Source organism: Stomoxys calcitrans, chromosome 3, assembly GCF_963082655.1.
Source record: "Stomoxys calcitrans chromosome 3, idStoCalc2.1, whole genome shotgun sequence".
Lineage (NCBI taxonomy): Eukaryota > Metazoa > Arthropoda > Insecta > Diptera > Muscidae > Stomoxys > Stomoxys calcitrans.
The window spans coordinates 116,867,353-116,880,016 of NC_081554.1; the positions used below are offsets into that span (position 1 = coordinate 116,867,353).

The 12,664-nt window shown below is 39.2% G+C and overlaps 1 protein-coding gene across 2 annotated transcripts in view; it reads left to right on the forward strand.

Moving 5' to 3' along the window:
• The first annotated feature begins 380 nt into the window (after positions 1 to 380).
• The window catches only part of LOC106083295 (plasmanylethanolamine desaturase 1), a 150,768-nt gene continuing 138,484 nt past the window's right edge, over positions 381 to 12,664 (forward strand). For both annotated transcript variants that reach the window (XM_059364904.1, XM_013246229.2), the window contains exon 1: positions 381 to 974. The gene's annotated coding sequence lies outside the window, so the exon portion shown is untranslated. The remainder of the gene's footprint in view (positions 975 to 12,664) is intronic.

Sequence of the window (12,664 nt, forward strand, 5' to 3'; positions counted from 1 at the left end):
CGCTACTGCTTTTAAATACACGGAAACAGTAACAGTTCAGAGAGCTTTTGAGAACTTTGCAAACAGTAGCACAAATGTGGAAAGCTTTTTGCTCACTGAACCTATAGCAGTCACTCCACACGGATTTATGGGATAACCATCGTTGTGTTTGGGAAAAGTCAAATAGGAATGGGAAAGCTTTGGTAAATACTGTGATTGGACAAAACGTTGTACTAATTTATACTCGTTGCCGCATGTGGAATCAACCTCCAGTCAGTCGGTAGCTAGCAGCAAATGAAATTGGTAGTTTTAGTAGTAGTAGTATTTTTGGAGCCATTGTGAAAGGACACATTGTCGGTGAAACTTTCAAGGGATCACGTGTTGTCCGTATTCGTGACAGTTCTACCCTAAAGAAACGGATACCCTCCTAGAGAACCCACAGTTAACTGGAGCGGCTAGTGGTGTTTGAGTCAGTGTGAACATCGTCTTCCGTGCTTGGCATTAGTTTTGGACAGCCCTCCGAAAGTGTTTGGCTGTAACGACTTTAGGCCGCACACGGTAGAGTTATTAAAAATTAAAGGATCCGCCACAATGGCATGCTAATCGATAGTATGAGGCACCGTATTGGAGTGGAGTGAGTTCGGGTTTAGTGCATCAAGCAAGTACCTCCCCCTCCAGGACGTCATTTGAATACAATTTTCATTTTTTTAATTGTCCATTTTGTGTCGCATGAATTTAAATAAAGACGCGTGGTTGTTGATTGGCCAGTAGTCGGGTCGGGTCGAGTCGGTAGTCAGTCGTTTGTTTGGCCTTTTGGCAAAGTTGTTGTCGTTGTAATTGTTGGTGTGCGTGAGTTCCGTGGCTTACTCATTGGGTTGTTGAGCCCCTAAAGAAAAAAAAAATATAACAAAACGCAGAAAAGAAGTTGGAAGGAGCTCTTGTCAAGCACCCGAGCCAGCGACAAACCGTCGTCGCCAGAGTCTTTCACAACGGAGGTGAGTGAAAAAATGTCCCTTCAAATAAAGGGCCACATAGTGCTTAATATTTTTAATCGGTAAGTAGTGAAGCAATCACTTCCCCCCAACCCTACGGTCCTTAGCCATTAAAGTAAAATCATAAGGTTTTGTTTGCTAATGGCATTTGTGTTAATAACACCGTCAATTTTCATTTTCCAATTTATCTGCTGGCATTGCGTTTGCTGGCGTTGTGAATTATACGTTGTGACTTTACACGAAAATCACAGTGCCATTCAATGGAGAGGCCTTAAATTATTTCCAAATATCTCTATTTAGCCGAAATTTTGTGGAGTGAGGGGGCGGCGGTGAGGCAAAAAGGAAACCAAAATGAAAATATTTCTACACACCAGCATACACGCTCTCCAAATTGAAGTAAATACAACCTCAATCACATTCGCTCAGTTTTGCTATTAGATTAATCCCCCCCTCCCTAAAAACGAAAAAGACAGCTAAGTCAGTCACCCAACCATTCACCCTTCTTATGAATGTATGTATGTGTGTATATACACATACACATCGACACTCACTTATGAACACTACACCATTCCAACTGTCACAAATCAAAGCTTATACAAATGTCGACACCGCATAACCCTTTGTACATTGCCCAGATAGAAATTAGTGGCAACGATGACGAAAATAATCCTGTGACCAAAATGCAGTTACTTTAAGTCATACACAAAGGTGGCCATACTCAGTTTTGATTCAATTTCATTTAGTTTTCCGACTATATTCTATTGACAATGCTCTGTGATGGCTAAGACGTCAACTACTGTTGGATAGAGCAACTAGTCTTCAGGAGTATTGCTTCGTCATAGCTGAAGTTGAAGTATAAGGCATCGCCCAAACTGGTTTATTTACTGCTGGCCGGAAGTGGAATTATATGCTAACATTTATCATCTAAACATTTAAGCAAATACTCACTATATTGGAACAATGCCAATTAAGCCTTGAATTCCACAACAGTTAAATATTCTTTAAAACTAAAACTGCTACGAAACCACTGTGGAATACTTGGTGCAGTGTCTGCCTGTCTCATTCTATAATATAGTGAATGGGTACCGCCACATGGTGAAAAAAAAAAAATCATCAACTAGTCGTCTTCGCTATAATATGGTTAAAGATAGTTACTATTTACACCATTTTCATAAAAAAACAGTTAATAGCAAGGCTGCGCCGCCGGACAAAGTAGTAAAAAATGTTTCAACAAAAAAAAAGCAAAATAAATTCTAAAACATTTTGGAATAAAAAACAAGTAAAAAGGATACCCACCACCTCGGGTATATATGTAAACCCCATTTCACGTCACAATCCGGTGAGAATTGGATAACTTAAGCACCCAAATTCGGCAAGGACATTGAGTGGTTTAATATATATGTCACTATTGAATTTTGTAGAACAAAATATTGATCTTTTTGGCAGATATATCCAATTATAAACCGATCTGAACCATATTAAGGTCGGATATCGTGAGACTCAGAAAAACTCACTGTTTCAAATTTCAGCGAAATTGGTTAAAAAATAAAGCTTTTATGGGCTTCAGACCCTTTATCGGCAGATCGGTCTATATGGCAGCTACATCTAAATGTAGTCCGATCTGAACTATATTTAGGTCGGATGCCAGGAGGGTAAAAATAACTCACTGTTTCAAATTTCAGCAAATCGGAAGAAAAAAAGCTTTATGGGCATTAGACCCTTTATCGGAAAATCGGTCTATATATCAGCTATATCCAAATATAGTCCGATTTGGCCTGTTCAAGAACATAAACAGCATGCACAAAAAAGACTTACCTGTGCCAAATTTCAGACCTGTATCTCAATTTTTGAAGACTCTAGAGTGATTACAACAGATGGACGGACAGACACACGGACATCGTTTCAGAATTTTACGACGATCCAAAATATATATGCTTTGTAAGGTCAGAAATTAATATTTCGATGTGTTGGGTATAATAAATTATTGTTATTTTTATGCTAGACACTTGTATTCAAGTTAGCAGTTCTTAAATCCAAGCTGTAGGTTTGTTTTTTCTACCCTACACCACCACTCTAGTACAGTATATTATAAGTTTGTGCATTTGTTTGCAACTCAAACAAGGAGAAGAGCTAGACCCGTTGATAAGTATACCGATCGACTCAAAATCACTTTCTGATTCGATTAAGCCATTTAACCGTCTGTGAGTCCATGCATTTTTGTAATCAAGGTACAGGTCGTATTTGTTGACCAATTGTCACGAAATTTAGCACATGTCACATTTTTTGCTCAAGAACGAACGCTATTATAATAATTTGGGAAAAATGTGTTCAGATTTAGATAGAGATCCCATCTGTGTATCGCCAGATTTGCACTTTAATGGCTGTAGTAACTACAATTTTCAACTGATCTGCACAAAATTTGGCACGGAATGTTTTGTTACTGATCTTAGCCTATATGCAAGATTTCATCAAAATCGGTTCAGATTTGGATATAGCTCCCATTCATATGTTTCGCCCGATTTGCACTTTAATGGCTGTAGAAACTACAATTTTTTACCGATCTGCACAAAATTTGGCATGGATTGTTTTGTTACTGATCTTAATATATTTGCAAGATTTCGTCAAAACCGGTTCAGATTAAGATATAGTCCCCATATAGATGCCGATTTGTACTTTAATGGCTGTAGTACTTACAATTTTCAATCGATGTGCACAAAATTTTTCAAGGAATGTTTTGTTACTGATCCTAACCCATGGGCAAGATTTAATCAAATCGGTTAAGCTTTGGATATAGCTCATATATATATACGTAACGCCCGATTTGCACCTAAATGATCATAGTAACTTTAAATTGCTACCGATCTGCACAAAGTTTGGCACGGTTAGTTTTCTAACTGATCTTAACATATCTGCAAGATTTCATCAATATCGGTTCAGTTTGGATATAGCCGGATTTTGGATTATCGCCGGATTTGCACTTATGTGGCAGTAGTAACAAAAAATTTCAAACGATTTGTTCGAAAAAAGTCTGTTCAAATTTAGATATAGTTCTCATATGCACATATCTATTGCCCGAATTTATAATTGTAGGGTAGGTGTAGGTTATTATATGGTCGACTCCGCCGGACGTTTGCCTTTCCTCACTGCTTATTCAAATGATTTAAACGAGTTATCGATATTTCGTATATGAAAATCGTGTTTTGTTTCTCATTTGAATATATCACATCTTGAAAATGCATTCCATTGAAATGTCGATAAAAAAATTAAATAAAACAAGTGAAAGGGTGCTATATTCGGCCAGGCCAAATCTAATATATCCTCCGCCATGGATCGCATTTGTCAAGTTCTGGGTACGGTATCTCTTTTTAAGCAGACAAAAGATAATGGATAAAAATTGCTACGATATTGGAGCTTTATCAGGTTATAAACCGAATCGGGCCATACATGGTTTGGATGCTGGAGACCATAGTAGAATTTAGACTAATAAAGGGTCAAGAAACAAAATCGGGAGGTCGATTTATATGGAATCTATATTAGGTTTTTACCGAATCGAAACATACTTATCAGGTACATTGGAGGTTGTTGTTGTAGCATTTTATTGTGTTCTATCTTTAGTCTGCTTCATTCTGTTGAGTGTCAAGACCCAGGAACTCTGCGACTAAGATGGGGTCCGTCCACAGGGATCTGGGTCTGAGTCGAGTGGGTCTGGCGGGGCAGTTAAACAGGTGACATGTATCGTGTGGTCCCTGGTTACAATCGGGACATACATCTTGCATATCGGCATCAATCCTTGCTCTGTAGAAGTTGAGGCGACTGCATCTGCCCGAACGTAATTGAGCCAGAACTACTCTGGTTTGCCGGGGGAGCTCAATTTCTTCAGGTGCAATGGGAGGCGGTCGTTCTCCAAGGACTACATTCACCCGGTAGCCAATTACCGCATCTGCTACCGTGTCTGCATGAATGTTGTTTAGACCTGCTTGATATGCCGCTTGATCTAGAGGTTCTCTCTTGTAGCGCTGCACCTCACGCTCTAGATCATGTAGATCTACCTTAAGGCTTTTGGGCGGTGGATATCTATCCACAAGATGATGATTTGGATGGTCTCTGCGATATCAGCCCAAAAGGTATTGCTTAGATAGCATGTAGTTATGTCTTCGCACTGGTAAGATCTTTGTCTCCTGATGGAGGTGATCCACATGGGAACTGAGGAGACAGCCCGTCGCAGTTCGGAGGGCGGCATTCTGACAGATCAGAATATTATTCCACTGCGTGTCACAAAGTTGACGAGACCACACTGGCGCTGCATAACTTACCACAAACCGGCCAGTTGCTTTGTACGTGGTCAACAAGGTTTCTTTGTCTACACCCCAAGAGCTGGCAGCAAGTGACTTGACCTTGTTTCTACTTTTGATTTTATCGCAAATTGCTGTGACATGTGGGGAGAATGTGTAAGAGCTGTCAAATGTGACGCCAAGTATTTTGAGACACTTGATGGTCAGAAATAAAATTGTTGCAAATGCTTAAAAAAAAAAATATCAATCAATTGAGCAATAGTGAAAGTCATTATATCCAATTTCTTCTAATTCTATTCTTGGATAAAAAAAAGAAGAAAATATTTTGAATAGTGCAATGGAAAGCGTTACGTCCACTTACTTCCGCGATTAAAACTAAAATAAGTTCTTCTAGAGTTGCAGCACAATAATAATAGACGTAATAGGTCAAGTTTTTCTCTGTTCCTTAGTGAAATGTTCATTGGCAAAATTTGTATTTGTAATAGGTCAATTTTTATTTTATTTTTCCCACTTCATTTTGGGATAAATAAATGTTGCCGCTGGTATAAAAATTTAAATTATTTATTGAAAAAAGCAATAGTATATTTGGCTGTGTGGCTTATTGGCTTATTAGGCATGTTATACTTTTTACCTATTTACATTAAATTATTTTTTTTCTCTATTAATGCCATCTGTCATTAATGCAATGTTACGATATGCGATCGTCGACCCAACATGATGCCATGAGGGCTGCGCGACAACCCTTTGTCATATGCAGCAATGCCGAAACAACCCCATGCCATGACAACAAAACGTCATACCGGCAATGCATCAGACGACAGTGTTAATTTTGAAAATATTGGAAAAAAGAAAAAAACGTCGAACGAATATTTGAGAAAATGGGTGAAGGCATCATAACACCTTTATCCTTGTTTTGTAATTAAGGATTTTTATAGTACTGCAAATATCTGTTAAAAACCCATTACAGATTTTTGCGGTATTTATGGTACTATGTTATGGTCCATAGTGATGTTCAATTTGTGCGAGTTTTTCAAAATATCAATGGCAATATCGATATTTAGTTTTTTACTGAATATCGATTGATATTTTTGGATACTATCGCAAAAGGTAATTTTTTTACAAAACTAAATTAAAATAAGCAATCCGACACTGAATGTATCCTTTAAGATACATTGCGCCTATAGAGGGCGCAATTTTCATCCGATTAGACTAACATTTGTACAGTGATTTCTCTTATGTCTTCCAACTGATTTTATTAACCTTGGTTTTGATTTGTTCATTAATATTGCTTCTATATAAATCGATCTCCTGATTTTTACTTCTCATTTTCGTTTGAAATATAGGTGATCGGAAATTAACGACAGTTTCTATAGTTTGTGAGTTTGGTATTCAGTTGCGATGTCCTAACAGGACAATCGCATGCTGTTCCAACTGTCGTGGGATTATTCAATTCCTCCTGTACTGCCCTTTATTAAATACTAGCATATGCCCGGCCGCTTCGCTGCCACCGGTGGTACACCCAACATCAAAGAGTGTATCGCAATTTTAAGAGCTTTTGCCTACTCCGTAAAACTAACATTTTGAAGGTTTTGGTGCCTAAATATACGAATATACGAAAAAAACTCTAGTCGGCCGATATATACTGTCAAGGTGTAACTGTTTCGCCATGTACGCCAGTCTGTAAAGAAAGTACCATTTTGTACGGTGTAGTACCAAAATTAACGAATATCAAAAAATGTTCTAGTAGTCCGTTCTAGTTCTAGTGTTCTTCAGGTATATCTTGTACATACTGCCAAGATTTACCTGTGTCCCAAATTTCAGAACTGTAGCTCAGTCTGAAAAGAAAGTGCTATTTTGTACAATTAATTAACAAAAATGTATGTATGTATATTTAGTCGGCCGGTACATACTGTCAAGATGTTCAGGTATCCCAAATTTCAGAGTTGTAGTTTAGTCTGTAAAAAAAATAGCATTTTATACGTTTTAATACCAAAATGTACCAAAATATACCAGGTCAACTGGGATGACATATTTACACGTTTAACTGTCGATCGGCAGACGGCTTTCATGGTGGATAACATTTTACGTCTCTATAATGCAACAGTTCCAATCAAAGAGCGTAAGAAAGATTAGAGCTGGCGTTAGAGGGCAATACGTGATGACGAGTGACAAAATTTAAAGACACAACATATTTGAATTGCTTACGATATTTCGTTTTTCCTTTATTGCAACTTTCGGTTGCAAAGAAACAAAGCAAAATACGAAAAAATGCTCAAACGAATGCTCGAATCAAAACAGAATAAGCCCTCATTGTGAATCCAATTGGAATACAATAAAAATGTTGTGTCTTTAACGCGAGTTATTTTACGGTACGGGGAAGACAAAGCAGAAACCCTCTCTTGTATTATCTTACGCTCTTTGGTTCCAATAAGGATTAAAAGAGTTACGGCCAAAACAAAGCCATGGTTCAATTCAAGAATGAAGACGCTTTTCGGGGATAGGGACTTGGCTGACAGTAGATGGAAGCGTTTCAAGTCTCCAGAGCTGAAAGAACAATTCCGCGAAGCCAGGAGGAAAATTAACAGTTTTATTAATGCGGCTTAAATGGAGTATTATTCTTCAAGTTTTGATTGCGTAGTGTGCTCGAAGAGCAAGTGGAAGGTGATACATGACATTGGAGTGGGTAAACCCAAGTCAAACACTCGATACCATGGGGATCTAGATGAACTCAACAGGACCTTCATAAGCATACCCGATAAAAACGGACACGCAATTTTACAGTGATGATGATGGGCTGGCTTCCGTTTTTTGATGCCCGCAGTCCTTTTGAGTTTAGATGTGTTAGCCGTGAGGAAGTTTATGAGAGTTTTATTCGTGTTAAGTCAAATGCAATTGGTTTGGACGGAGTTGATCCGAGATTTGTACGAATGTTACTTCCATATCTCCTACCGCATTTTACGTATTTGTTTAATACAATTTTGTGCTCCAGTGTGTATCCTATTATTTGGAAGCATGCAAACATTATCCAACGTTGATTATCGGCCGATATCAATTCTATGCTACCTCTCTAATGTTTTCGAGAAAATCCTTCATGGACAAATGCCGGTATATCTTCATCAAGACTTTCTGTTGTCATAAAGACAGTCCGGCTTCCGTTCTCATCATAGTTGCATTGGTTGAAGTAGCTGAATCGATCAGAAATGACATACTCCAAAGCTTTCGACACTTGAATTTGTGCATGAAACTACGGAATTTTTTTAACTTCACATTAACGGCAACGAGTCTGATTATGTCGAATCTGAGCGATAGACGGCAGTCTGTATGCGCAGAAAAATATTATCTAACCCCTTGTTCGAACCTAAGGGGTTTCCCCAAGGCTCGATTGAAGGTCCACTTCTTTTTTCATTATATGCGAACGACTTGCTTCGTTAACTAGCACACGGTCAGATTATGATGTATGCTGATGACGTGCAGATTTTTCAAAGCGGCTTTGTGGACAATGCAGACGATTGTATAAGTAAACTTAACGCGGACCTACATCGCGTTTATGACTGGGCGACTGCAAATGGTTTGTTGTTAAATCCAAGTAAGTCCAAATGTTTGGTTGTTCACAAAAACAAGAATTTCAACATGCGACAACCGGATATTTACGTTAATGGTCAGGTAATTGATATTGTATCTAGTGCGAAGAATTTAGGCGTCGTTTTTAACAGTTCTTTGAGCTGGTCCGATCATGCTAACATTGCAGCCGGGCAGACTTATGCAAAGCATCGTGCTTTATGGATCACACCCATAAATATCCGAATTCTTCTGGCGAAAACTTTCCTAGTTCAAGGTTTGATATATGGTTGTGAACTTTTTTCGAATTGTGATTCTTCAAGCCTCCGCAAATTGAATGTAGCTTTTAACAGCATTGTCTGTTATGTGTATGGTTTAAAAAGGAGTCAGCTTGTTTCGCAATATGTAGATTCTCTATTTGGACTTAGTTTAAACAATTTTCTAAATACCAGATCATTATATTTTTACATAAAGTTATTGTGGAAAATAAACCCAGATATTTGTTTGAGAGACTGAGATTTTCCCAATCTGATAGAGGAATTAAGTTAATACCTTATAGAAGACGGAGTCTAATGTCTGAACGACAATTTTATATTAGCAACATAAGTCTTTGGAATAATCTACCTCACGATATTCAATGCATCAGCAACACGATTACATTTACATTTTTTGCCATAGTTAACTGATATTTTATTTCTTTAAATTTTGCTTTAAAATTATAAATGTATTTGTGCTTTTGTTAAATTCACAATTACATGCGGCTGTTTTTAACACTTTTTTTAAATACTGTTTTGTTCCACTTTTTATTTTGTTACCTAGTTTATTTATTGAGAACCTACTTAAGTCGGATGTATTATATAACAATAAATCCAAAATATCAGAACTGGAGTTCAATCTTTGTATGGTTTAGTACCAAAATGTTTGGATATCCAAAAAAAACTTTTAGTCGCCCGGTATATATTGCCAAGGTGTACCTGTATCCCAAATTTCAGAGCTGTAGCTCAGCTTGTAAAGAAAGTACCATTTTGTACGTTTTAATACCTAAATGTACAAATTTAAAACAAACATTTTCTAGTTACCCGATATATACTGCTAAGATGTTAGGTTAGGTTAGGTTGAAAAGAGGGTGCAGATATTAATCCGCCCCATGCCACTATGGACATACACCTAAGCCAGTAATCGGCTTGTTGTGCGCTCTAAAAATTATAAAGTAACCTCTTAAAAGAAAATTTTAAGTTAGGAATTCCGTGCTACTTACCAAATCCTTAATTGTTTTCAATACAATTCCCCTAAGTTGGTTCACGTCTGGTATTGTGTCTCTACCTAATTGCCGGTATCTGTTAGACGCGAAAACCGGGCAATGACAAAGGAAATGATCCAACGTCTCATCATCTTCCCCGCATGCCCTACACATGCTATCACTTGCCGCACCGATTTTACATAAGTGAGCTCGTAGTCCTATGTATCCCGTTATGATACCAATAGATATACTGACCTCCTTCTTTGTTCCTTTCAGTAATAGCCTCGTCTACTCACAATCTGGATCCCCTCATAGGATTTTTGCCGTCTCACCGACCGTTTCGCTGTTCCACAATGTTGCATGCGCATTTATCGCCCACTCCTTTAACTCGGACTGCGTCGTCCCGAAACGCTTCGGATTAACCAAGTTTGTTGGTTGCAGCCCTCTGGCCTTCACCGCCAAATCGTCTGCCCTTTTATTTACCCTTACTCCGTTATGGCCCGGCACCCAAACGATGCGAATTTTGCCATCCTCAGAGAAGGCATCAATCTCCTTCCGCCTGCAGGACCGTATTATGGTCAGGCAGTCTAAAACAGATCTCAGTCCCTGGGTTCTCAATGTAAACCCCCAGGCCCACTCTGTCCTCTAGCTTTGATCCATCCGTGTAACATGATCTTCCAGATGGCAATACAATACGTCAATCCAAGACTGTGCCGATGGCAGCAGTGCCTCTCACTCGACTTCAAGGTTCATCTCAGGTATCCGATCGGAAACCTGATCCCTTTCTTCCAGGTTTCCTATCGTCGCTTCGATTATACCGCGATGGTATGACCTGCTCCCATCCTCAATCCATTCTCCCATCACCTTAAGTCTCATAGCCGCAGTGGCTGCCTCACACTAATCTGTATGTCAATGGGTCGGATATCTAGAATAGTCTCCAGTGCCCTAGTGGGCGGGGTCCTCATCGCTCCGCCTATGCCAAGACAACATGTTCTCTGAACCTGTTGTATGGTCCTTGTGTAGCACTTTTTCTCCATAGCAGTCAAGCAAACTACTGAGGCGTAAGTAAGTATTGGTCTAATCACGCTCCTGTAGAGCCAGTGGACTATTCTCGAATTCAGGCCCGTGAGCCATCTTAGTACGCTCCTGAATATGACACTTCCAATTCAGTTTCCTGTCCAAGATCACACCTAAGTACAATATTTGACCTTGTCAGATATCGAAATAGTCTTATTGAGGAAACCTGGTGCGTTAAATTGGTCCACCTTCGTCTTCCTCGTGAACAGGCATATTTCAGTCTTCTCTGGGTTAACATTGAGACCTCTGGGTCTAGCCCAGTCATATCCCTAAGGATTGGATCAATGTGTCGGTCCGCACATTGTTAAAAGACCCCTCGATTTCATTACATAACGCCGATGTGTACGTTTTGGCATCGAAGGATTCTTCTATTTTAGTCCGAAAAGAAAGTACCAAATAGTACCAATTACAGCACTTGTGTACGATTTCTTCCACTCCTGGTACGAATTCTATTTGGTACAACTTATCGTATATTTGTCAAGACTATGATCATGTTTACAAAATTATTTAATTTTACCCGTCTCCGTTTACTGTAAAAGCAAATAAACTAGTTCGTACTATTTAGCAGTTTTTGGTACGATTTGTGAAAAAGAGTCATTCAAAGATAGCTACGATAGTGGTATCCATTAGGCGGTTGATGATTCAGATCTACTGTTTCCAGTGGAGCGGCAGATCTAGAGCACGGGAGTAGGCTTAGAATGGACTCCAAATTGGTAGATTGTATGAGGCTGATGGTGACCGGAGACTTGCAGTATTCGTACTAAACTCCGGGTGTCCCGCAGACCTCAACAAGTCTGAGATGTTTTATCCTACGGATTCAAAAAGTTTAAACTAAAGGACTATAGAAGCAGTGGGTTTGGGGAATCAGGAGACTACTCTGCAGTTGTTGCTGAATACTAGCCTGAGAAACTATCGACCACATCGTCTAGGTTTGGCCGATTGCAAGAGACTGAAAATCCTCTGAAGTTCTGAAACCTGACTATGGTCCGGTTTTTGCAGATAAATCTCTACCATTGGCATCTACGTGCAACAGCGAAATGGGCTATCGAAAGTGGTCTAGGTGTTAATCCGTGTAAGGCAGAAGTAGATATTTTCAGCAGGAGATACAAGTTGCCTACAGTGAAAACTGTCTCTATGGGAGGAGAGAATGTTCTATTTACAGAAAGCGCAAAATACCTGGACAGGAATTTGAAATTCAAATCCAACATTTTTGAAAGAGCAAGAAAGGCAACTCCTGCCCTATACACCTGCAAGAGAGACGTTGGCAAAAGTTGGGGGGTGTAGACCGCGTGTCATGCATTGGGTATATACTGCAGTTGACAGTCCTATAATGCTATATGGTGTTATTGTCTGGTGGACGGCGCTTCAAAAGTCCACCTGCTGTTCAATACTCATCCGCATCTAAAGGATGGCTTGTTTGTGCATCACAGCCGCACTGAGGATGACACCATCTGATTGACTGAATTTAATGCTACATCTAATGCCTCTAGACATTGTGGCTGGACAGATTGCGGCGACCACTGCCG